This window comes from Pinus tabuliformis, chromosome 5_2 (assembly GCF_031772625.1).
Source record: "Pinus tabuliformis cultivar Carrire ecotype Pingquan chromosome 5_2, CPIR1, whole genome shotgun sequence".
NCBI lineage: Eukaryota > Viridiplantae > Streptophyta > Pinopsida > Pinales > Pinaceae > Pinus > Pinus tabuliformis.
In genome coordinates, this window is record NC_142306.1 from 537,455,979 (window position 1) to 537,482,744 (window position 26,766).

Consider the following 26,766-nt stretch of genomic DNA (forward strand, 5'->3'; position numbering starts at 1 on the left):
TGGGGGACACAAATTTACGAACAAGTTCAACCTGGAGTCTTCTTAAGTTTTTCAGACTCTCTAAAATTGAAAAACGCCGAGTTTCTCCTATGCTGGGCTCGTTAAAATTTCACAGTAAAGGACCTGTTCAATTACAAACAGGAACAAACCACTCCTTCCTAGGGTTCGAATCAAAACTAGGTTGGACTCATCCGAAGGATGAGCTTATAATCAAGCATATGTTATCCTCCTCAAGCTTGTTAAAAATAAAGAGGTACTTGTCAGAAATGGTGGGGGAAAAGAGATAAGAATGAGCCTATTTGTTATCTTTTGTTTCAGAAGAAACTTTATTACCACTCTTGGACACGACACTTTTCATTCACCTGGGTTGGGAAATCCTTTACCTCACAGTTGATCAAACCACATTGAAAGTCTTCAGTCGGGTTCCGGGGATTAACTTTGAGTCATTCGTCACCAAGCCATCTGTTGTGTCGTTATGTGTTCAAGAGGTCTGCAAGCAAAACTTTCATCTGCAAAATACTTGTCATCCATTTGACCATCCCTGAGTCAGTCCTTACAGCAACATTTCTTCAACTTGAACAATGATTTCATGTTGTGGGCTTGCCTGCAACGGGTCGCTTTCTATCGACATCAGCACATTATCTAGAAAGATGACTTAGAAATCGTCAGTACCTTGAAGTCTGCATGCATCAATGGCAGGTTTCTCGCCTTTGATGTCAGTTTACATCATTGACTTTCGATCGAAGGATTCCGTGAAATGTTCGACATCAACTCATTCATTCACATCTCATGGATTGTACTGGGTACTTTGAGAACCATTGACATTACTGGTGGTCTCTCTCACACTTGTTAACAGTTTACATCATCGACTGGTAATCAAGTGGTTTCTACCATGTTCGACATCAACCCATTTATTCGCATGGCTAGAATCGTACCAATTCGGGAAGTAGAAATGAAGACCCTGGATCTAGTTTCCACCATCCAGGCTGCGAGGAGTTTTGTATTCATTATCTAAGTAGACTAATCATAAACAGATGGTTGCGCCCATACTGTGTCTACAAAAGTCTATGATTATGATGTACTACAAGATCATTCCTGTATCAGAGTAGTTAGTCTGTTAGTTAAAGTTTTGATCTGAGTATGGGAATGCCTACCTCAGCGATGATATAATCTTATACATGTATTTTGTGTTGAAAATTGCAGGTTCTGACCAGGCTCTCCACGAGATAATCCTTGAAATGATAAAGCGCTTCACCCTTCCTAGATAATACAAAACCCTAATCTACTACAGGCTTCGCACTTTAGGGGGCAATCTATTACACTAAAAAATGTCACCATGGCTATTTACAGTTAGTATGGCTCTATCAACAGTCATGCTATCCTCCTGGGCAAGTCTTATGCCTCTGCTCTCCATGTCAAACTCCAAAAAGAGAGAAATTCTTTATAAATGTATTTATCTCTGGGTACGCAGGTTCTCTCAACCTTACCTGCGGATACGCACCTAATGTTCACAAAAGCTGCGTACTTGTACGCTCTGTATGTAAAGGGGCAGGTGCGTACCCCTGTAAAGGTCAAAATGCGCAAGTTTCATCTTTAAAAAGTTACTTGTGGTCATTTCTAGAGCATTCTAGAAGGATGTTTGACGTGTATGAAGCGCCTCCAGATGGTTCATGTACCCCTACCAAATAGGAACTTATCCCATCAATAAGGGAGCTATCCCATCCAAAGAGGGGATTATCCCATTGATGGTGGACCTGATTAACTTCCTCTTGAGCACTATAAATACAGGCATTGGGCCAGAAGGAGGGGAGGTTGGAAGCTAAACATTTCTAAGGGTAGATGCTGCTGGAATTAGGACTCCCATTTAGAAGCTTGTGAGGAGAGATTGCCATCTTTTCTTGTTCTATTTGGAAGTGGGTGAGCTTTGTCAAAGTAAAGGAGAACTCTTGATGGACCCTGGGAGGGACTTGCACAACACCAAGGCTCAGGTTGTAATTGTTCCTTTTGTTTCCTATTAATGCAAATGAGTCCATTCTTCTCAATAACTTGTTATTTATGAGTTGTTTCATGTACTCCTTGGTCTATGTGTTAAATATGTTTTATTCTATGAGATTATCAAATGCTATTTAATCGTTTGATTGTCAGTGGATGCAGGTTTCAAAGTGAAGGAGGAGCTCATTCGGATCAGTGAGGCTGGACTGCTACAACAGCGTTGGATTACAGGTAGGATCTAAACACTTGATTTCTTATATAGTAAATGCATGTTTAGAGAAGGATTGCTCTTGCTTGTCTTGTTTGTCACTAGAGAGTCTTAGGCTCCTAGGGAGGTTGGTTGTGTCCGCACTATCGACTCTTTCCGCCTGACAAGACTAGGGTTGAAGATTAACCCCCTAGTTAAAGTAAGGGAACAAGACAACATTCAAAACTATTCCTCCTCCCAAGTAACCCAATAATCCATACCCAAGTGTGTCCAATAAAAACAAGCATAAGCACCCAATTACATAATGAATAATCATAACTTTAGGATTGGATGGCCCATCTTCAAACATATAATCATGTAAGATGAGAAAGGCTAAACAATGGTTGGCATAGGTGGTATAGAAAAGTAGCACATCAAAGTTATCAGATAGTTTTCAAGGGGTTTTTGGTTTTTCAATGAAGACAAATCTAGGAGAAAATTTCTCCTATGGGGCCACCCAAAGGTGGTGGGTAACATCTGACTCAAACTGGGACATGAACTCTTAGTAGAGTGAAAAAACCATGTACTCAAATAGGAGGTCATGAGATCACCAAAATTCCTCTGGGACTACTGATTTGTTATCTTGCACATCACAGACAAGCAAACATAAGAGGCATCTATCCTGGGCATACTTTGATTGCCCATGTTTTCATCAAATAATAATCAAACCAAATAGGAAATAAAATATATTCTAAATGCAAGACTAATCTCATATGTATTCTAAATGCAAGACTAATTATTTATGATATATATTTGAAAGAAAACACGATAATTATGGCACTCATATGTCAGGTTACAAGGGTGGGAGATGGGAAAATAAGAAAGCCATGCATCATAGAAAGGAGTAATGGATGAAGGGAATGACATCAATATGCAGGAGCTTCGCACAAAGGATGATGGTCAATGTGTTTTTTTCCAAATGATCACACTCAGGAGGGGAAAAAGAATCATCACAATAGTGGTCATATGAAAAGGGGTAAGGCAATGGTTCATGGAAGACTCAAATATATTCTTAGGATTATAAGGAAGGCAAGGAGAAACAAGGCCCTTATTGATGTCATCATCAGTGTCATAAATTGGGATTTTGTTGAAATGACAGCGAATCACCCCCCATCGTCGTTCATCCATTAGGGGAATATGATCATCTTCCCTTTCAAGGTTATCGAACGGTATATCATTGTAAACAACATCCCGGAGAAAGGGAAGACTAACCTTAACCTCATATCCCTTATTAGTATGATAAATAAAACCTCATATTGATTGTCAATATCATAAATAGGGTCACTGTTGAAATGATGATTGTTGTTATCCCATTTTCCCTCATTTATGTGGAAGAAACCATAAATGTCAAACTCAGATGAAGTAATAATATCCACATTTTCTAGATCTTCATTAACCACACATTTCAGCACCCATTCTTGAATGAGAGGCCTTACTTCATTAAGTTCATCCTAGGCCACATGGGGCTTTCATTTTCACTATATTTGTACCCAATTCCCCAATCTGTAGCCCAAAAATCATCCATAGATTCCTCATTTTCTTGATTATCATGATCTTCTTTAGAATCATCCCACTCTTCATTATTGAGCATGGAGAGCTCCTCTTCTTTCTCCTTTTCTTGAAAAATACCACCCAAAGTGTCTACTACATAATCTTCGTAATAAAGTTATTGTTAATTTTTTCTTAAGTCTATATTGTTTGTTTCTTTGATAATTGCATTTCAACATTTGCATATTAAATTCGCCCCATAGCATCATATCATTATTCACATTTACAACATTATTCAGTAATATATGCAATTATATAGAAAGAACAACATTATCACAAATGCAGCAGAACATAAAGGAACAACAAAATAAAAGAATTCACACATAGAGACACCAGGATTGGTCGGAGACCAGGGAAAAATCCACTACGAGGAAAAAACTTTCAATTTTTTCTTCTTATTAAATTGTCATTGAATGATTCAGTAAAAGAGAGTACAATGATCCATATATTCATTCATGCAACTATCCAACAACATCACCTAAACAATATCCATGAAGACGATCCCAGCAAAATCAATCTAACAAGATCCAAAAGATGATTCCAACAAAAGTACTGATGAGATGTCACTTTACTAGGACGTAGTCAACTTCAGTCATATTCGGCCAATTGTAGAAATTGACAAAAAATAACCCTACTTTCCAACTGCAGGGAAGATGTATTTTGCGTCTAGAGAAAGGCTTCAATTGCATGGATGAGTGAGCCTGCATGCAGTTGCAGCTGATATTTTACCATGACAAGTCTGTGGTTGAGACTCAAAACCCTAAAATAAATATGTGAGCTTCATACCATGTAATTTCACGTTCATGAAAACCAATTATTTGCAGATCTGCCTCAGACCTGTTGGGCATGGAATCCCCCCAAAGCATGTTTTGGGGCTCAAAGCCCAAGTTTTGGTCAAATAATGTTGTAAGACTCCGCGAATTACGGGTACAGAGCGCGAAATGTATGTTGAGTCATAGGGTTGTCTGCCCTAAGTTTTGTAATGTCATGTCAGCCTACCCATGGTCCATGGACCATGGGATTGTATAAATAGATTGAAGCTCTAAGTTGTAAAGAGAAGGAGAGATAGATAAGAACAAGTGGATGCAATGATCTCATAGCAGATAAAGAAGAAGTCTAAGTGTCTTGGGTCATAGTAGTAGGAAGAGGCTCTGCAGCTGAGTGCACAAAGGCCTAGTAGAGTCCGCAAATGAGTGCATGGACCCCTGCAGCTGAGTGCACAGGGCAGAGTCGAGTCTATAACCCAGGAAGAAGAATAATAAAGAGAAGTTTGATTCCAAATGCTGTGTATCTACTTTTGTATTAATTTTTATGCATTTATATTGTTTTTTTTATGGCACGCACTTATATGAATATTGAACACTGTTAAGTATAATTGGGCTCATACAGATAAGTTAAGTAATCGGATAACATCAGGTTAATAGTATGGAACTTGGGTAATAACATGGATCGCACCTCAAGTAGGGCTACATGAAGGCAACATCACAGGCTGTGATGTACTGATAGGTGCGCGTAACGACGTTCATGTAGGGTCAAACCGTGGACAACCGAAAAACCATCAGACATCTCTAGGGTGCAGAAACCTGGTTCTAGGACCCTCCCATACTACTTTGGGTGAGACCTTAGTCTGTGCTCTATGGACTGTTGCCAAAAGGGCCAGTAGTACTGGGATTTTTTTGGCTATATCATCTCTGAACCCGGGTCAGGCCCATACAAGCCAACAAATGGTTCCATTGTGGGGACCAGAATCTACATAAGGGATGTCTGATGTCATGTCTCTAGAATCCAACAAAGAAAGAAATTGAAGGGTGGTTGGACAAGAAGATTCACGAGTTTGTGGCGCAGGAAAACAAGAATCTGCGAGTATCTAAGGAACAGTGGTTGGAGCACTACTTATATACGGAAATCCACGAAATTTTCTTTGCACCCTTTCCTTCTGGGTAGGATTGAGTGGATCGCGAAGTTAGCAGATAGTCAGGGAAGGTGTAGGCTCAACAAACCAGACTCCAGAATTAGTGCACAGACTAGAAGCGTCAGGAGATAATACCGTGTGAGCTGTGGAAAATTGGCTTGATCGAATTATAGGAGGATTTATCATTGAGTTCATGGTAGATACGAACGTTAGCTATAGTGAGGTGGAGCAACACTTCCTCAAAGGACCGTGAGGTAAGTCTATTAAATCTTTGAACACTTGGATTAAGATGTTATTGCGTGAAAAGTGGGTTATGTGAATAAATTAATGTTTGGAACTACGCGAAGTGGGAATATCTACAGAAGCGGAGGTAGTGAAGATCTAGAAACTAGACCCTTAATTTCACCCTCGTGAGAAAGCAAGGAAGAGCTCGTGAAAGTTTCACCATGAAGCGTGGTAAATCTAATAAGGCAGGGAATTTGACACTTACCACCTCCACCTACACCACCACCCGTCTCACCCTCTTCACCTCCATCTCCACCCACCCCACCTCCGCCACCATCACAGTTCAGTATGGCGAGTACGATCAAACTGCCAGTATTCAGAGGAGTAGGGAATGAAGATCCAGACCAATTCTAGTTTGTGTTAAGGGCACTATGGGAAGCACAAGGATTCGTGGATGAAAATATCAGAAAGGCTATGCTGGTAAGTGTGTTGCAAGATGGTGCATTAACATGGTACATCAAGCATTCTAATGACCATCCAAACACAGGAATTGCAAAAATCCAGACCGCGCTAAACAGGGAATTTAGCAGGCCAAATTCAGAGACACAATCAATTATCGAGTTTAAGGAGATCATGATGCTCCTAGGCAAGACCCCCTGGGATCTGGACCAAAGACTGAAGAGTATGATTTGTGAAGCCAACATGACTTTGACGGATGGACAACACCGTGCATGGTTTGTAACATCATTAACACCGCATTTAAGGATGGCGATGTCAAAACAAAAGCTTTCCACCCAGGCTGAAGCTTTGGAGATGGTAATGAGATTGCATGAGACCCCTATGCAAGAGCCTGGTCTGGGAGTCCAACAAATCCATGTGCAACTATAAAATCTGTGTCTGGAGATGTAGAGTTTGAAACAGGATAGGACACCTTAGCCAGAGGTGCACGAGGAGGTATGGTGCATAAAGTGCAAAGGCCAAGGGCATGATAAGTACCATTGTCCAGTGTTCGTGAATTACTTGGTGGGAGGAGGGCCGATGCCGTTAAGATCTGAGGCACAAGCATGACCAAGCATGGCACCTGCACTATGGTGCACGATCTATCAGATAGGAGGAAAACACACTAGGGATAATTGTCATCTATTGCAAAAGTATACGCAGACGTCCCAACTATTGTTTTGTAATTTCTGTAGGTCGGTAAGCCATGATGAACGCACCTGCAGAAGCTACAAAAAATGATGGATTAGTCTCCCACCTACAGGGTGCAGACCAAAACGCGAGCCCTCGACCCAAATGCAGGAATGTTGCACGCTATATTTCAGGGCTGTGGATGAGTTCAAGGTGGAATGGGACTAGGAAGGGGTCACAGACAACTAATTTGTTACAATTGTGGAGGACCAGGGCACTATGCCCGTGATTGTACACACCCGAAAAGGACATCATGTTTGTACTGTACTCAGTTTGATCATGACGCAGAAGACTACCCTACCTTGATAGCAAGGCTATGCAAAAAAGGGGTACTCCAACCTCCTCTGACCCAGAATTTGCAGATGATGAGGTCTGAGCCACACAAAGAAGACCAAAATGTAAACATAGTGCTTAGGAGTGGTATGACCAATGGCGATGATAAGGGTAAGAAGTCAAAAGAAAATGTGTGGGTTCACAAGGCTCCTACAAAGGAACCTGAATTTGACTTAGAACGCGTGAAGGAGACATTCATGGAAGCTAGGAAGTGCTTCATGGAGGCCTCCACTTCAGGTAGTAAGGATCGACTAGAACCAGGAATGGATTCTTTGATGCTCACTACCTTTCTGGAGACATGCATGAAACTGCTATGCGACAGTAAGGCAGTAAAAGGACTACAGGAACTTATCACTAGGTGCGCGGGGTTAGGAGAACCGCATGTGGTCAGGGAACTTAGAAAACATGCATTATGCACAGGAAGGGAAATGAGGTTGACTGTGCAAATCAACGAGTATGAAATGGATTAGGTAATCCTGGATCTAGGATCAGATGTGAATGTACTGCCAAGAAAAACATGGGAATGCATGGGAAGACCCACACTACAATGGTCTCCTATTCAGTTGCGAATGGCGAACCAACAGAAGATCTTGCCCATGGGGAGATTGCAAGGGGTAACAGTGGATATTGAAGGTGTAAGCACGCAGGTGAATTTTGAAGTGATAAAGATTGTCGATGATAGCAATCCCTATCCTATGGTACTAGGAATAGACTGGGCCACCGAAATGAATAGAGTTATAAATATGAAGAAGCGCAAAATGATCTTTGAGAAAAAATCACTACATGTAGTAGTACCGCTAGATCCAGCCGAAGGAGAGCGATACACTAAACCGGTGCACAACAATGATAGTGATGACGATCTCAATTGCATCTACAAGATAATCATGCAAGAATAGGATTGGGTAAACCTGACTGTAGATGGTAGGATTTCATGGGAGCGTGGAAGCTCCTGCACTTCAGATTCAGACGAAGAAATAGAGCGATGGTAGAATTGGCTGCACAAAGTAACAATGCTTAATTGCAACATGATGGTTAGATCACTGCGCTGTGTGACAACATAGGTAAGGGGTCTACCTACATATGACAAGTTGACAGTGGTGGATGAATTCCTGAAAAAATTTGAAAGTGTCGTACCATAACAACAATGGTTTGATGCTCTGAAATAGGCACTATGCGCGACGCCTGTAAGGTGGTGGGATATGCATCAGGAAAGTTTTGAGGACTGGTGTGGATGCAGAAGAATGATGTACCTACAATTTGGGAGACCACAAATACGGCTAGTAGACAAATATGACGGATAGGATGATCCATGTACACACCTCACGAAATGGACTAAGGTCTACGGGGAAGAACCACAGCCTGAATGGGTATGTTTATTCTATCATACCCTAGATGTCATACCCATGAATTGGTATACAGAGGCAGAGCTCTGCCATGGTACGAGCGAATGGGATGTCTTGCGTGAGGGATTTCTATTAACTTTCACGTTTTAAGATCATTGGTGGGATACTGTTGATGATACACTACAGGCAGTAAAAGCAGCTATCTTCAAAATACCTCAGGAGCCAATGGAAGTACTTCTACCATAATGGGAAACACAACTAAGATGCGCGCTAGAGTGTTACAAAGTAAATGTTGAGGAGGATGATGAGGACCCATGAGATATTAACATTCTAGAAATAGAAGGATGCCATGAGATTCGATGACCATCAATTGAAGATCCTGACATAACCGCGCCGCTAAAAAAAAGCAAGTAAGCATTAGAACAGAGGCATAGCTGAAGTATGCAACACTTGGGGACTATTGGGATGGTGCCACGGTGGATAAGGTTGTTGAGTTACTCCACGAATGCCAAGACTTGTTCCTTACCAAAATTACGGACTTAAAAGGGATCGTTGGTGACTTAGGGATGATGAAGATTACCTTGAAACCCGACACGAAGCCAGTTAATCAGTGGCCTTACCACTTGAATCCAAAATATAAAGAAAAGGTCCGTGAAGAATTAGACAAAATGCTCGCTACCAGAATTATTGAGCCAGTGGAAGAATCTGACTGGCTGAGTCCTATGGTAGTACAGGAGAAAAAGCAGAAGGGTGAAATAAGAATATGCGTGGACCTTAGGAAGCTGAACAATGCTTGTTTACATGATCCATTCTCGACACCATTCACAAATGAAGTACTGGAGAATGTTGGCAATCAAGAAGCATACTCATTCACAGATGGGTTCTCAAGGTACCATCAAATCAAGATCATGATGGAAGAAAGGAGCAAAATGCCCTTCGCAACAGAATGGGGTTGCTTTCAATACACCGTTATGTTGTTTGGACTGAAGAACATGCCAACCATCTTTTCTCACATCATTGTGGATACATTCAAAGAATACATCCACAAGTTCTTGGAGGTCTATCTGGATGATTGGAGTGTCTTTGAATTAGTTAAGCACCATGTTGCAAGCTTATGCTTGATGCTGGATACTTGCCACCAACACCAGCTTGCGCTGAACCTTAAGAAGTGCATGTTCCTTGTTCCCTTTCAAAACATGTTGGGACATGTGGCCTACAAACAAGGACTGATGGTGGACCCTGTGAATATTGTCGTTCGTTATTCTAAATTTGGAAGCACCACGAAGTATTAAACAACTCTGCACTACTTTGGGACACACCGGATACTATAGGAAGTTCATTAAAAGTTATGCCCAAATAATAGCGCCGATGGAAAAACTATTGAAAAAGGATGTTACATATTTCTGTAATGATGATTACATGAAGAGTCTGGATGTCCTGAAGGGGAAATTGGACTCCGCTCCAATCCTAGTCTTCCCAAAATGGGATGTGGAATTTCATGTACATGTTGATGCATCATGTATTGTGCTGGGATCCATACTCAATAGGAGGGCGCAGAGGGCGTGAAACACCTGATCGCATTTGCAAGTCGGAGATTGTCTAAAGTAGAAAAGAACTATTCCACCACCAAGCGCGAGGGGTTAGCGATGGTGTACACGCTCCAAAAATACCGACACCATTTACTTGGAGGAGATTTAAAGATGTATACCACCCATTCCATGTTGAAATACCTGGTGAATAAGCCTATGTTTGGGGGGCGCATATGCAGATGGCTCTTACTATTCCAAGAATATGATTTTGAGGTCATAGTCGCACCGGGACGCCTGAACACAGGACCAGATCACTTGTCACAAATTGAGATGGGAGAGTAACCAACGAATTTGGAGGGACTACCTGATGCACATCTCTTTGTAGTGTGCATTGTGGATGGACACTTTGAAGATATAATCCATTTTTTGACAACAGGGACTGTGCCAAAGGAATATTCACTCCAATAGAAAAAGGAATTGGTGGTGCACGTGGTAGAATTTTTCTTCATTGCAGGGCACCTATACAAAATGGGAAATGATGAGATATTGCGAAGATATGTACCTAAATTTGAATGAGGTCAGATCCTTGCGGAAGCACATGGGGTGCTACAGAAGGACACTATGCAGGATGCGTGACCACACAAAAGATTCTTCGTGTAGGGTTATGGTGGCTAACCCTGTGCCAAGATTCGAAAGCGCACTGTAAGGCCTACGATATATGTCAAAGGATTGGAAAACCATCACATAGGGACGAGGTGCGATTAAATCCACAAATGACACTACAGGAATTCAAAAAATGGGCAATCGACTTTGTGGGACTGATCAAACCTCAGGGAAAGACAAATGCACGCTACATCATCACCGCGACGGAGTACCTGACATGATGGGTGGAAGTGTAGCCATTCAAAGACTACACAGCTGCTACGGTTGCGAAATTTTTGTTCGAAAACATGTTGACCCGATTTGGCTATCCAAAAATCTTAATGAGTGATTGCAGAACACATTTCCTAAATGAAACCATCAGCGCACTCACAGATGAGTTCCAAGTGTATCATCATAAAAGTACACCGTACCACCCACAAGCTAATGGGACAGTAGAGGCATTCAACAAAATACTGGAAACTGTGTTGATGAAAGTGTGCAACGCACAGTGAAACCACTGGGACCTGCTCGTACCTTCCATATTATGGGGTTACAAGACAATGTGCAAGAAATTGACGGGACAGACACCTTTTCGGTTAGTCTATGGCACGGAAGTTGTCATGCCGATGGAATACATCATACCTAGTCTACAAATACTAGTGCTCACAGGCATGATGGACCGCGAAGCTCTGGAATAAAGGCTCGCACAATTAGAATAACTCAAGGAAGAATGGTTTCTGGATGGATTTCAACAACATGTACAAAAGTAGTGTGAAAGGCCTGGAACGACCGCCATATCAAGTTGAGAAACTTCAAGGTAAACCACTCATTGCTGTTGTATGACAGTAAGTTTGAAAAGTTTCCGGGAAAATTCAGAATGCACTGGCTAGGACCATACTTTGTTAAGGAGGTCACAAATGGAGGCACGTCCAGCTAGTCAAACTAAATGGAGAACCCTTCCTAGGAAAAGTACATGGCAGTCGCCTAAAGCCCTACAAGGGTGGGCCAGCTATTTGACTAACCAGCCAAAGCACAGTCTTCACAACCTGAGGAGCCAGACAAGGGCGCAGGACTATAAACATACGTAGTAGATGCCAGTATAGAGGTAAGGACACAATTCAGACACAGAGGGTTCAGAAGCAAGAATGTAGTAGGTTCAACAGGCAGCAGCGTAGTGTACTATAGACATTCAGGCTGTTCGAGACTAGTTGGAGGGACTCTGTGCCAAGATCCCCGCACCGATAGAGTGCCTCAAGGGCGAGTCACGATGTTAATGTTGGGGGCCTATTGGGCATGGAAATCCCCCATAGTATGTTTTGGGGCTCAAAACCCAAGTTTTGGTCAAATATTGTTGTAAGACTCCGTGAATTGTAGGCATGGTGTTGTAGGGAAAAGTATCCGACTCGGATGACCCTAACCCACTCTAAGGGTGACAGTTCCTTAGCAACAACTGTAAAACAAACTACTGAAGGTTTACTTCTTTATGAAAGCAAAAGAGGATGGAGAAAGCACTAACCGTTGCCTTGCGCTTAATGTCGAATCCAAACTCTCCTCTTTGGCCGCTTGCTCCTAGCTCTTTGTCCCTCTGCTCGCCCAGCTGCAATGAGATCCTGCACAATGACAAAGAAGGAAACTACAAGAGGCATGCAATCATAACTGGTTCATGGATTAGTGTAAACCAAACATGCAATCATCACAATACATAATTGAAACAAGAGCACATAGAAGAACCTCAATAGCTTTTATTAATGAAGAAATAAAGGTTCTGAGAGGATTACAACCATTGCAGGCTCCAACCCAGCAACACCTCCCAGCAGAAAGAATTGCTCTTCTTCACCTCTCTCAAACAATCACCCAATAACTCAAGAATGAAACCAACAACATATCATTACTTTGCACAAAATTCCAGCCTCCTGAGCTCATAGGAGAGAGCTCAATATATAGATGAATTGAGAAAGGATGAGTCAGCTTGCAACTGATGTGTAGCTGCCTTGTGTCCTCTCTCTCTTCAGTTAATCTTTAGTTGATCTTCAGTTCTTGAGTCCACTTGGTGAACCTTGCTTCCACTTGGAGAAACAAAGCCTCTGACTCATCACAAGGCGAAATACCTGATCCAAGTGTCATTTTTGGAAGATTCCAAAGCAATGACTCACTGTGCCACATGTCCAAACTCGCCCAACGCAGGTGGGCTTTGTTCTGCCTGCTTTGCAACGCAGGTACACCATGGAGCAGTTGTGTTTCAGCGCAGAAGCCTAGTGGAGCACCTGCTTTGATTTCAGGATTGCTTGTTTTTGAGTGTTTTCAGGTGGAGAACTGATCTGAGAGCTGTTGGTTTGCTGACCTTGTTCCTCTAGGGGTAGGAACATCATGTTTAGGGAACTTTGGATCCCTTGGATTATTGACAATTCATGCTTATTGCTGTAAGGCACAAAATTGTCTATAACAGATGCCCCCTAAAGTATGAGGTCGTTTATCGGGTGAAATGCTTTATTGAGAGGATCCGAAGTTTATTCAATCTGCTGAGAAGTGTCCTGTAATAAGATACAATACAATACATTATTTTTCATACATTTTTCATGATCTAGCTGAGGCGGGCATTCCCATGCTCAGCTTTATAAATACATTTTGGTACATAGAACAGACGATCGTCTGATGTAGACTGATATTCCTCTGCCGAAATTATCATCCTTTGAGAAGGATGATCATCTGCTGTAATGATGTACATATCAAATGTCTTTATGTCCTGAATATAGATCGCAGCCCGGATGGATGAAACTAGATCCGGGGTCTTCAGTCTCTTCCGATCTTCACTCGATGTACAAGTCGATCCATGTGAGAATTTCTTGAAGTCGAACATGGAAAGACATCGCTTGATTACCGGTCAATGATGTAAACCGTTAACAAGCGCGAGAGGAATCACCGATAAGGATGATGACCCTCAAGGTACGGCAGTACAATCTACATGGTGGGAATAAAGGACTTGGCATCGACCACCATGCAAAATCTTCTGGTCGAAGGTCATTGATGTATACCTGTCGCCGGAAGTGAGAAACTTGCCATTGAGGCATGCAAGCTTCAAAGTACTGAGGGGGGGTGTTCCTAGATCAACTCCTTAGATAATGAGCTGATGTCGACAAGGAGCGATCCGTCAAAGGAGGGCCTTAATGACTCCCACATCAGTGACACGGAACGGAGCTAGTGATTATGATGAGGTGAAAACAAACTGTGATGTATGATTCAGGGTGGCGGTCATGAAGTGGATGAAGGATAATGTATGGCAGTGGGTGGAACACGGTTGACTCTTTACAGAACCACATCTCTTGAACATATAACGACACTGATGTGATGGATTGGTAGCATTACCCCAATTGTGGACGGTGTGGCGAGGACCATGGTTCTGCGACCGGTGAATGAAACAACCCAACCCGATGCGGTACGGAGGACAAAGTGTCATGTTCAAGAGCGACTTGCTACCATTAATACTGTGAGGTTCTCCCAATTTTTCCCCAGTCATTGCTGACCAGTACCTCTTTATTTTTGTCAAGCTTGAGGAGGATAACATATGCTTGTTCTATAACCTGCCCTTCGGGCAAGCCCATCGCTATGTTTTAACGAGCCTAGCGATAGGGAAACTCGTTCTCGTCTAAAGACAAGTTTGTCGCTATTTAATCATTTTAACGAGTCTAACGACAAGGAAAACTCGGTCCTTTTCATTTTTAGAGAGTCTGAAAAGGTACGAAAAGTTAACTCCAAAATTCCGTTTTCGTCATCTAATCCCTTAAGTCCGAAAAAGTTTAAAACAATACAGAAGGGATGAATTTTCGGTTGCTTTAACGAGCCGAACAAACAAGCGCTCGATCTTTTTGTGCAATAATCCCTCAGGTCCAAAAAGATTAAAATCTAGAGGAGGGATAGCTTTCCGGTCGCTTTAACGAGCTGGAAGGCCAAAACTCGGCAAACTTTTCATATTTTATGAGTCAGTGAAAAGAGCTCAAAGAAGACTCGTCTTTTGAGGAACGAGTGATGAACAGGGATAGCAGCAGATTCCAGGTACAGGTTGGAATTCTCCAATCACGGCAGTGTCACAAGGATGGCTAAGTGAAATCACTCTTCGCAGCTGTTCCTCAAAATGGGTAAACAAACATATGGAGGTGAACGATTGGCCAAATGAACAGATGGAGGTGATGGCATATAAACACGACCAAGGGCTTTTAATATGGCTTTCAAAGGTTACATTTCTCGAGGTTGTTTACCGGTTCATTTTTCTGGATGAGCTTGAACTGCTAGGGAAAGATTGCTCACAATTTACGTTTATTTTTTAACGAGCATGAACTTCTGCACAAAAACTGCTCGATGATTGCTTTTATTTTTTAACGAGCATGAACATTGCTAAAACTGCTCGATTATATGGTTTACTTTTGATCTTTACCATAATTAGCTTCTCTTTTTCATTGATAGCACTGCATTTTCAATTTGCTGCAACAAACTAGTTAGAAATGGGTAATATTTACTTGAAAATGAGATTAACTTACAACATTTACCTTGAATTACGTAAGAAAGCAAATAAAAAGGGTTTTACCTCTCATTTTACCATTTCATTTGCATTTTGCTTGTTGGAGCTTTGGAGGAGCCTCTTTCCCCTCGATTTTCACCAGCTGATTCCGGAGGATTCTGCGGACGATTTTCGGCGCCGTTTGGACCAGGTAGGAGCTAAACCTTAGCTCTTCATTTTCATGGTTTCATTTTCCTGTTTTATGCCTGTTTTGCTGCTCTATTGGGCCTCTGGGGTTTTGCCAGGGCGCCCTCTGATCAACGCAGGTACCCCATTCGAAACCTGCGTTGGGATCCAAGCTGCTTGAAGGCAGCTTGTCCTCCAACGCAAGTAGTACACTGGGCACCTGCTTTGGGGCATAAAAGCAACAATTTTTCACAGATTTTGATGAAATTTTCGCCAGTTTTTCATCAATTTCAGGAGCTGACTCATCCTCTTGTTTGTTTTGCAGGGATTCTTGAACAAGATGGCCCTAACATGGCGAGAATGAGAACACGAAGAAGAAGATATGATTGCCCTTCATGATCCTGTTACGGTGGGCGCATTGCGAGACTGTGGTTTACTGAAGTTTTTCCGTATCTCTAGCATGAGAGCACAGATTTCACTACTGCAGTATTTGCTTGATGCTTGGGATCCTGTTAACCAAGTATTCCAGATCAGGAACAAACCTATTCCATTGACTGTGACAGATATTTACTTCTTGACTGGCCTGTCAAGGCGGGGTGCCCCCATTTCTTTATCAGGTACAGTTCGGGGGAATTATTCCGTGAGAGATTATGTTCACCAGTATTGCAGGGAGGGGTCCCAGCCGAGCAGAGACGGCAAGGTGGTTATCCGTGATGTTACTAGCAGGCCTCTCAGGTCCATTCTGTATACTCTTGGTAGGATGGCCGGTAGTGCATCTTTACATGTCGCCAACAGGTCTCATATGCAGCACGCCTTGGAATGTCTTCAACCGAAAATCTTCAACTGGAGTGATGCAGTGCTTAGCCAGATGAAAAATCAATTGAACAAGGTGAAGGACGGGAAGCTGAAGAACTTTGGTTTTGGTTCAATTCTGACTGCCTTTGCCTTGGAGAAGATCCCTCTGATGCAACCTCAGTACATTGATCTCGGAGTGCCTTCTCCTACCGAGCCACGTATGCAGCGATGGGTCGATCACATGTCCAGGCATGCCGGTCAATCCCAGATTTCTTTCAATGTTGCTTTCTTTAGGTGGTTTGATCGCCAGGAGATGGCTTTTTCCGAGTACCCATATGTTGGTATGGATTTCCGGGGCGATCCGGATATGGTACTGCCAGACGGTGCTCAGTGGGATGCTACTGGTAAGAACTTCAACCATATTACCATTCATTGTTTTCATTCATAATGTTCCTGTGCTTTATTCTTTCAAGACTTTAATTGAACTCATGTGCGCTTGCAGATGTCGGTCCTGTTCGTCCGGCATTTCGTCCGAGGCCACCTGTTACTGTTCCGGCAGAGGAACCTGCTCGGAGGGTTATTATCCGTGATCTTAGCGACATAGAGACCCTTACAGCTGTGCAGGGGCATGTTGAGAACCTTCCCCGTGGTCTTCCGGATGTACAGGTTGACGAGTTACCTTTACCGATGCAGCAGCATACTATCGGTGTACCTAGATGATGGACCCATCTTCTGCGCATGATCGCACATACTGTGGCTTATTATCAGGAGCATCACTAGGCTAGGGTGCCCCCTAGCATTTTGAGTTTTTAGGTCATATGACCAATTTTGTCTTGGTTGCAGAACATCATGTATGAACTTTATGAACAGCTTATATATATATTTTGATTTTCGAGTCTTATTCTGGTTGCTTTGGATGATTCATATGTACACTTTTTATGATGTGTCCTTTATAAATATTGCAAATGTCTGTCTAACACATAGTTTGCCAATGAGTCTGTTAATGTGTTTAGATTTCTTGAAATATGTTGATATTGAATTGAATCAAATCGTCTTTCCAAGATCTTTACTCTTAGGAACATGCGATAAATAGCTGGATTACGAACAGAATATATACCATTGAGTTGTAGTACTACGAGCTGTGAGTCTAGCCTGACAATTAGTCGGCGTATGCCTCGTGCGATGGCATCAGAGAGTAGTTCTATCAACGCGCTATATTCAGCGATGTTATTCGTTGATTGCCCAATACATACACCTCTGAAACTTACTAACTCGCCATTTGGATTAAAAATGGCCCACGCTGCGGAGGATAGGTTTCGCGAACTACGACTTGCTCCGTCGGCATATCCAACACATGTCTCCATGAGGTTTGACATCTGCAACGAATGCAAAAGGGAATCACTCAACCAGAGTAAGAACTTTGGCGAAAACAAAATATAACAAAAGCACGCAGGTTACTATTTAAGCATAGTAACGCTTGAGGTACAGCCCGTTCCGGGGTTGTGCCAGTGGAATTCCATCGTAATCTATTAACTCGTAGGCTCCTTTTGCTAATACTCTTTTAACAATATAGGGGCCCATCCATAAGGAATTGAATTTGCCTGCTCCTAATTTATCGGATTCTTGGTCATAAAGCAAGACCAAATCACCTTCTAAGAAGACACGGGGTTTGACATTTTTGTCGAACTGAGCCTTGACTCGTTTCTTATGGGCTTCGTTAGCCAAAGCGGCATCACGACGGGTTTCATCCAATTGGATTAATTCCATGAAACGAGCCTCTTCTTCCGAAGTTCCGGGGAGGAGATCAATTGCGAGTTTAAGCGACGAAATTTCACACTGGATTGGTAAGACTGCTTCTAAACCGTACACCAATTGAAAAGGTGTGAAACCGGTCGCGTTTCTTACCGAGGTTCGGTAGGCCCACAAGGCTGCATACAGGATTAGGTGCCATCTTCTTTTATGAACTCCGATCATCCTCTGCAACATACGCTTCAGGACCTTGTTGATTGCTTCAACTTGTCCGTTGGCTTGTGGATAATACGGAGTAGAGCTGTCGTGCGATAGCCCTAGTTTGGCAGCTAATTCGACCATCATGTGATTGCGGAAGTGCGATCCATGATCTGTAACTATAGCCTGGGGTACACCGAACCTGGCGACTACATGATTGAAAAAGAATAGGGCAGCTGTTTCACCAGTATTGTCCAATGTAGGCATTGCCTCAGCCCATTTGGTAAAATAGTCAACTGCGACTATAATATACCCATGCCCCCCGGTCGAGGTGGGGTTACATTGCATGAAATCGATGCCCCATTTGGCGAAAGGCCCAACCGCAACTATTGGTTGCAGCGGTGCGGGTGGTCTTCTAGTTTTGCTATCAAAGATTTGGCAGGAATGACAACTTCGGACTGCGATTATGCAATCTTTTAACATCGTTGGCCAAAAATATCCTGCTCTTAATATCTTTTGGGCTGTAGCGAAACCTGATTGATGCCCCCCACACGCGCCCGAATGACACTCATTCAGGGCTTTTTCGGCTTCTTCATGGGTGAGACACCTCCTCAGAACGGTATCGATACCCCTACGGTAAAGAGTATCACCGATGATTATGTAGTCTTTTGCTTGGTATCGTATACGTTTCTGTTCGGAGTGAGAGGTGTCAGGCCGAAACTTTTGGGTCTGGAGATAGATAATTATATCTCCATACCATTCATCGCTTGCAGATATCAGAAATAAAGTCTCGTCCACTATAGACTCCCTGGAAGTTTCGTCGTTGGACGATGATGGGAGATCGCATAATAATTCTGCGAATACTAGAGCTTTCTTTGACTTGGATTTCGCAAATTCCAGATCAAACTCTTGAAGGATTGCTATCCATTTGGAATATTTTCCCCCCAGCAACTGTCGCGACAGTATATAAGTCATGGGGTTGCAATCTGACAGAATGGTAGTTTTCCTAAAGAGGATATAATGCCGAAATCTCTGTACCGCTTGAACAGCAGCGAGCGCTAGCTTTTCAACGTAAGAATATTTACTTTCTGTATCATTTAAGTTTTTACTTAAATAATATACAGGATGTTCAACTCCATCGACTTCTTGTACTAAAACCATCGCAATGGTTGTATCTGCTGCAGCTAGATACAGGTTAAAATCCCTAAGATAATCTGGGGCGTACATTAATGATGCTTTTACTAGGGACTCTTTCAAAGCGTCAAAGGAAGCTTGCGCAACCTGGTCCCAATCGAAGGGTACATCTTTTTTCAAAAGACGTGTATAACCTTTAGCAAGTTCTGCGTAATTTGGAATGAACCTCCTCAGAAAGTTTGCTTTTGCTTGGAGTTTCTGAATCTGAAGCAAATTCGAAGGTGGAGGCAAATTAATGATTGCCTGAACCTTACAGGGGTCGAGACGAACCCCATATTTAGAGACTACAAAGCCAAGTAAACGACCAGAACCGACGCAAAACGCACATTTGTGAGGATTGAGTCTTATCTTGTAGTGTCGGCAACGTAAAAATATTGCTCTTAAGTGCTGCGGATGATCAGTCCGCTTTCGTGAATGGGCCGGAAGATCGTCGAGATACGGTTGAACAATGCTCTTGATGTCATGGAAGGCGTAATTCATAGCCCTCTGAAAAGTTGCCCCTGCGTTCTTCAAGCCAAAGGGTAATTTTCGGTAAGCGAACGTGCCCCACGGACATATAAATGCAGTCTTCGACTAGTCCTGTGGGCGGATATTTATTTGATTATACCCCGAAAATCCATCCATAAAGGAAAAGATTTCACATCCGGCGCATTCATCAATTATCTGGTCGATGAAGGGTGTAGGGTAGTTGTCCTTCGGACAAGCTTGGTTTACATCCCTATAATCGACGCACACTCTTATCGTCCCTTGTTTCTTCATAACAGGGACAATATTCGATACCCAATCAGTTAGAGGAACCGGGTAGATGAATCTAGCATGGAGAAGTTTCTCAACTTTTGCTTTAATGGCAGCGGCTTTCTTAGGGTGCACCTGTCGAAGCCGTTGTCTTACTGGTTTGACATCAGGATACATCTTAATTTCATGTTCAACGATACTCGAGTCGATGCCTGGCATTTCATCGTATGACCAAGCAAAGACATCTCTAAATTCACGAAAGAGAGCATTATATATTTTCAGTTCTGAAGGGGAACAACCTTTGCCAACATGAATATTCTCTACAACATCAGGTTTTGTTGAGATATTTATGGCTATAGTCTCTTCGATATTTGATAAGTTTCGCTCGGAATCCACCGTGTTTACAGTATTTGTTAGGAATTCAAAGACTGAAGGGTGGTAAAGATCTTTCTGAGTATCTTCCTCATATTCTGGAAGAAGGGAACGATGGTGGTGATCATTCCATGGTGCCCCCTCAATCATCATTGATTGTAAGATTCCTTCGTCAGTCCCATGTACTTTCGACCAAGGATCTAACGGGGTACCATATTCCCTAGATCTATCTACCCAAACGCTCGACGAGCATTGATTTGGGTTTGCCTCCCACGCATGAAACATTGATTGCTACAATATTTCAATGGGGTTTGGTGGCAAAACCATTGCATGATCCATAGCGACTCTGCCTTCTGTGACTTTCAAGGTGGATACCATATTGCATGTTGCTACAAATGGTACATTTCCTATGCAAATAGGAGGTGGTAGCGCGAAAGTTCCCATCATAGTGGGGTCTTTCAACAGACCTACTCCAATGTCTTGAATCGACCGGTCGCTGCCATGGATCATGGGAACGCTTCCTGTAACTTGTGAACCATTAGGGAGGAAGTTTTGTTGATCGACGACCGTAATCCCTCCTTCAAAGGGGAATGCGATCTTCCTAAAATAAGTCGACACAACAGCTTGCATGGCATAAATCCATGGCCTTCCCAGTAGGATGTTATAGTCAAGATTGCCATCGATGACTTCAACATCTATTTCTACTGTTTTTCCCCCTAGTTCAACCTTCAGGTTACTAAGGATCCCGTAAGGGGTGTATATCCTCCCGTCGAATGCTTTTAACGTTGTCGATGATCGCGACAAGGTTGGAGATCCTAAAGTTTTCCAGCAACTCATCGACATAATACATGTCGATGCTCCCTCATCAATAATCGTTCTATGAACTGTTTTGTTGAGGGCTTCCACTTGGATGAGGAAAGCTAATTGAGCCGGCAACTGAGGATCATACCCTTTATGATCAAAGGATACCAGATTGGAATCTTTAGGATCCACCCTACCAATCACTGATAACAATGCCTGCCTTTGGGATGGGCAATGCTGTAATACCTCAAGAGTCGACATAGCAGATGGCGATTGCGCCAAATCCTCTACTATGTTGTAATGCTGTGCCGCTCTGGCACGAGGATTGAATGTCGACTTGTGTATTACTCCCTTTGGCGGTTTTATTGTTAATTCATGTGTGATGGGGGGGACAACTTCTGCTGAAGTTGTCGTCGAACTGCTAGGTTGATCTGTCCCTTTATCGCTCGACACCTGCGGATTCCCATAATCTTTGCTCCTTGTCGAAATCAAAGCATCATTTTGCTGTTTCGAAATCGAAAACATAAGTACTTGGGACGGGGAAGCGTTTCCACTATCAACCAGATTTTGACCTGGGTTAGGAAATTGATCACTTGACACAGGTGAGGTATGAGGACTTTTAAAGAACCTCTTTAGCTCAGCTTTGAATGGGCAATCCTTAGTGTTGTGATCTTTGTCATCGCATATTTGACACGGAAACCGTTTCCTATTCCCAGGAGGGTTTGAAGAATTTTTCTTAGGGGATGACTCACCTTGTTTATTCTTCCTCCCTTTGTTTTGATTCTTCTTGCTTCCTGGTTGATTGGTTTCTTTGCCCCTATCTGTCGATACGGCATTTACTTCCGAAGCAAGAACTTCTTCATGCGCATTTTGATTCGAATCCTTACGGGCCTTCTTTTGATTGGTCCTTTTCGGATTCGCGTTTGCCGTGCCAATCACGCCATCGCCGGCATGAGAGTCACTGTTTGATTTAGGAGGAGGAGGGATTGAAAACTCTGGTCTAGGGGCGTCTGGTATTTTGTCATAGAGCATGCCGGACTGAGTATATACTAAATCCAAGTATTGTGCACGAGCGATAACTTGCTCTTCTGTTACGACTCCTCCCTTTGCTACATCTTCCGTTATAGCCGGAAGTAATGACTTTATAAACCACTCAGCTAAAAGCTGATCAGGAACGTATGTTTTAACCATTCTTCGTCGACGTCGCCACTCATGTATATGATCTGATATATGAGTTGCGGTTGTCTGTTTGAAGTTAGTCAATATCTCTGTTCCCGTTTCGTACCTTATTGGTAATTGAAAGTGGGTCAAGAATGTTGTGGCAAGGGAGCCAAAATTGTCGAACGAAGCTCTAGGCAATTCTATATACCATTTTGCCACCGGACCTGTCAATGTCCTCTGAAAGAGGCGAAGCCTTATCGAATCGTCATTCAAAGTGTTCGACGAACACCATAGATGAAATGTCATCACGTGATTTGACGGGTCTTCACCTGGATTTCCATTGAATTTAGGAATGTCGGACGGGAGTTTGTGTGGAATCACTGGCCACCAAGGGACGTAAGCAATTGGATCGTTTGTTAACCGATGTAAATCAGGCAACTCTAAAGTCGCCACGAATGGTAACTGCTGGTTCAAGTTAGGTGAAGCGTAACCAGGATACGATGGAATCGCCTGAACAGTCGGTCTTTGCATACCAGCATAATGGAGTTGATGTTGGTATGATGAATACGGTTGATGGACTTGGCCACTATAAAGTGGTTGATTTTGACCATTTTGAATATATGGTTGCCCAGTATTCGCAAATATTTGCTGTTCAGAACCTTGGTACACTTGTTGGAATTGCGGCTGTTGGTATTGCATTATCCACGGTTGCGACACCATGGGTTGTTGCGCTACACTAACCATTGGACCAAGATGTGGGGTAGTCGTACCCAACTGTACTTGTGTTGTCCCACCAGTAGGTGATTGTGGTTGGGTCGCAGGGTTAAGTGGCTGTTGCATGAGAACCTGAGCAATCTGAGGTTGACACACAACAGGCATTGTTTGAACTTGCGACACGATCACAATAGCCGGTGTAGTTGGGATGTTTGTCACAGGTACACACTGTTGCATAGAATATACAACTCTCGGTGGCTGGGATAGCACAGGTACCCAACTACTCGTTGCAATTCCGCCATAACTTGAATAAGGTTGAGAGCTCCCGTATGGGTACTGCCCCCCATACGGTAGCAACCCAGAACTCAAGGCAACTGCCTGCCTTGGAGGACTGGATGGCCTAATTAGATTCCCAAAAGGGTCAATTTGATGAGCCTCACCATGAGAGTTACCAGACATTACTTCGAAACAAACAAGAACAGACCATACTGTCGAGATAGTCTCTTGATGGACTCCTTCTAGCGACTGCGAGCTAGTTGGGACAGATGGTATGCCGGCGAACATTGTTGGATTTGCAGCAGGTAATTCTACCGTCGCCGTGTCATTCGACACAGTCCTAGATGTCGACGGTTGTTCAGTCATTTTTAGTCTATCCAATTGATCACCTAGTGATTCTACAGGAACTTCCACTGGTGATGGACAAACTTCTGTTGTAGCAGGAAATAGAGTGACCCCTACTCCAAATTGAATTGGAGTGGATACTTGCGGTTCCTCTATAATTTCCTCTATCGCAATCAGACTAGGTGGAAGAGGAAGACCGTCAGGTCCGTAAAAGATTTCCAGTGCCGAAGAAGGGGTTGTATCGACCGCGACGGATGTTTGAGGAACAAAACTCTCTGGACCGGTTACAGATGGAACTGGTTCAGTCATACGAGTATTTGCCCCCAGACTAGGATCAGTATTACTGTCCCTCTGTGGCGATTGAACTTCTTCTATTGAGGCAGGGTTTCCAGAAATGTTTGGAGTGACCAGAATCTCGGATGTTGTTGGAACGCTTGTTCTAACTTTTAAAGGAGATTTCGAACTGGTTTGACGAGCTCGCTTTGTCCGGATTGTTTTTGATTCCAAAGACAAAGACGGTTGACTCGCAAGCCTCCGAGAACGATGGATATTCAATTGACTTTCTTCCATGATTGCGGATTACTCGATCAACTAAAATATAAAGGGGAAAATTTGTGTTTCCGATTTGAATGAATTTTATTAGACGCTTTTAAACATAACTTTGCTTTTTCATGTTTTAAGAGTCGAGAAAAAGCTAAAGATGACTCTAGTCGCCTTCGATGTATTAACGAGCCCGAAGTGACAAATGCTCGGTTGGACCTTTTCAGTTATAGAGTTTGAAAAGGGCCAAAAGAAACTGCTCTGGAGATCTAGGCAGTGGGTGTGCCAAACCTTTCGCGAAACCACAGAATACATTTTACGGTACGGGTGGTCGATCTTCGTGAATGCTGTGTTCACTGCATCGCGATCAGTAGGGCGGCCGACACGGCTTCCTATGGATAAAGGATAATTGCCTATAGGGGTCTCCCAATATATACTCGACGGTACGTGGGAGCACAAGTCCGTATTAGTGCCACCGACTCTCAGGAGGAATCACCCACCTTCGTAGAGATCGACAGTCACTATGTTTAACGACGCCGGAACACGTCTCTACCTAGACCTCTAGATGTTTGCGTTATGTTTCAAATGCGTTGTTAGGTTCATTCAGTATATTTTAAGTTGATCTTTTTAAAGTTTGCCTTTCAAGGTTCACCACGAGATGTATATGACAAATTCCTAAATGCAGCCTAAGATGAGAAGCAAGCTTTTTCAAATCTTTTTGACTGATGAAAATCTTAACTACTGAGAGAGAAAGAAGGCAAATTCTTTTCACACAGTTCATACAGCACAAACTAATGCACTTTCTCCTAAATCATCATGCAAACTTTTTCAAATGCAAAATGCACAATGCATGTATTTTCTTTTCCCTTTCTTAATGTGGATGGATACAAAAAGAAAGTGGTTATATAACTTTGATTTCGATTTAAAGCGAAAGTAAACAAGCTTGTCCAAAATCAAAAGACACCTTAAGATTCACTTGCTTAATCACTGGAAATACATGAAATCAAACCATACGAACGAAAGTAAAACGACTAACCAGCTATGGACAGCAAACAAGCTAACTCTTTAGACCAGCAAAACGCCTAACATAGGTTCAGATCTAAGAGGCCAAAAGCATGACTAGTTTACTTTTCGTTATGGGAAATTGTAAATGAGCAAGAAATACAAAGAACAAGTACAATTTCGTTATATAACAGAGGCAGAATGATGGCAAGTAATATTGGTTTCAAAACAGGCACAAGACTGACACCTAGCAGCAAAACTAAGTGAAAACAGGCAAGAGAAAGGAGGAAACCCCAAATGCACTAAGCAAATTTGGGTCAACGCAGGCTCTGCACAGTCAAACTGGCTCTCAGCACCGGTAGCTAGTTCGGGACCTGCGTTGCAAAGCAGGTAGCCTGTGTACTACCTGCTTTGGAAAACGAGAGTTGCGTTTTCACAGTTTCCGGGTCATAATTTTCTCAAAAATGCACGGTTTTTGCTCAAATCAGAAGCATTCAGTCAAGCATACTCAAAGGGATGATTTAGAAGGTGCAAAGCTATCACTAAGAGCTTACAAGGATCTTTGTAGATCAGCTCTTCAAATCATGAATCTGCTCAGACAATGAGCAAGAGTAGCAGCCCCTCTACTTCGCTTTTGATATAGTCAAAAGCTTTTCGATTTGGTACTCTTTTGTTCAGGAAATGAATAGAAAAATACTACAAACACAATCAAATGGATACGATCCCCAGCGGAGTCGCCAGTTTGTTGTAGGGAAAAGTATCCGACTCGGATGACCCTAACCCACTCTAAGGGTGACAGTTCCTTAGCAACAACTGTAAAACAAACTACTGAAGGTTTACTTCTTTATGAAAGCAAAAGAGGATGGAGAAAGCACTAACCGTTGCCTTGCGCTTAATGTCGAATCCAAACTCTCCTCTTTGGCCGCTTGCTCCTAGCTCTTTGTCCCTCTGCTCGCCCAGCTGCAATGAGATCCTGCACAATGACAAAGAAGGAAACTACAAGAGGCATGCAATCATAACTGGTTCATGGATTAGTGTAAACCAAACATGCAATCATCACAATACATAATTGAAACAAGAGCACATAGAAGAACCTCAATAGCTTTTATTAATGAAGAAATAAAGGTTCTGAGAGGATTACAACCATTGCAGGCTCCAACCCAGCAACACCTCCCAGTAGAAAGAATTGCTCTTCTTCACCTCTCTCAAACAATCACCCAATAACTCAAGAATGAAACCAACATCAT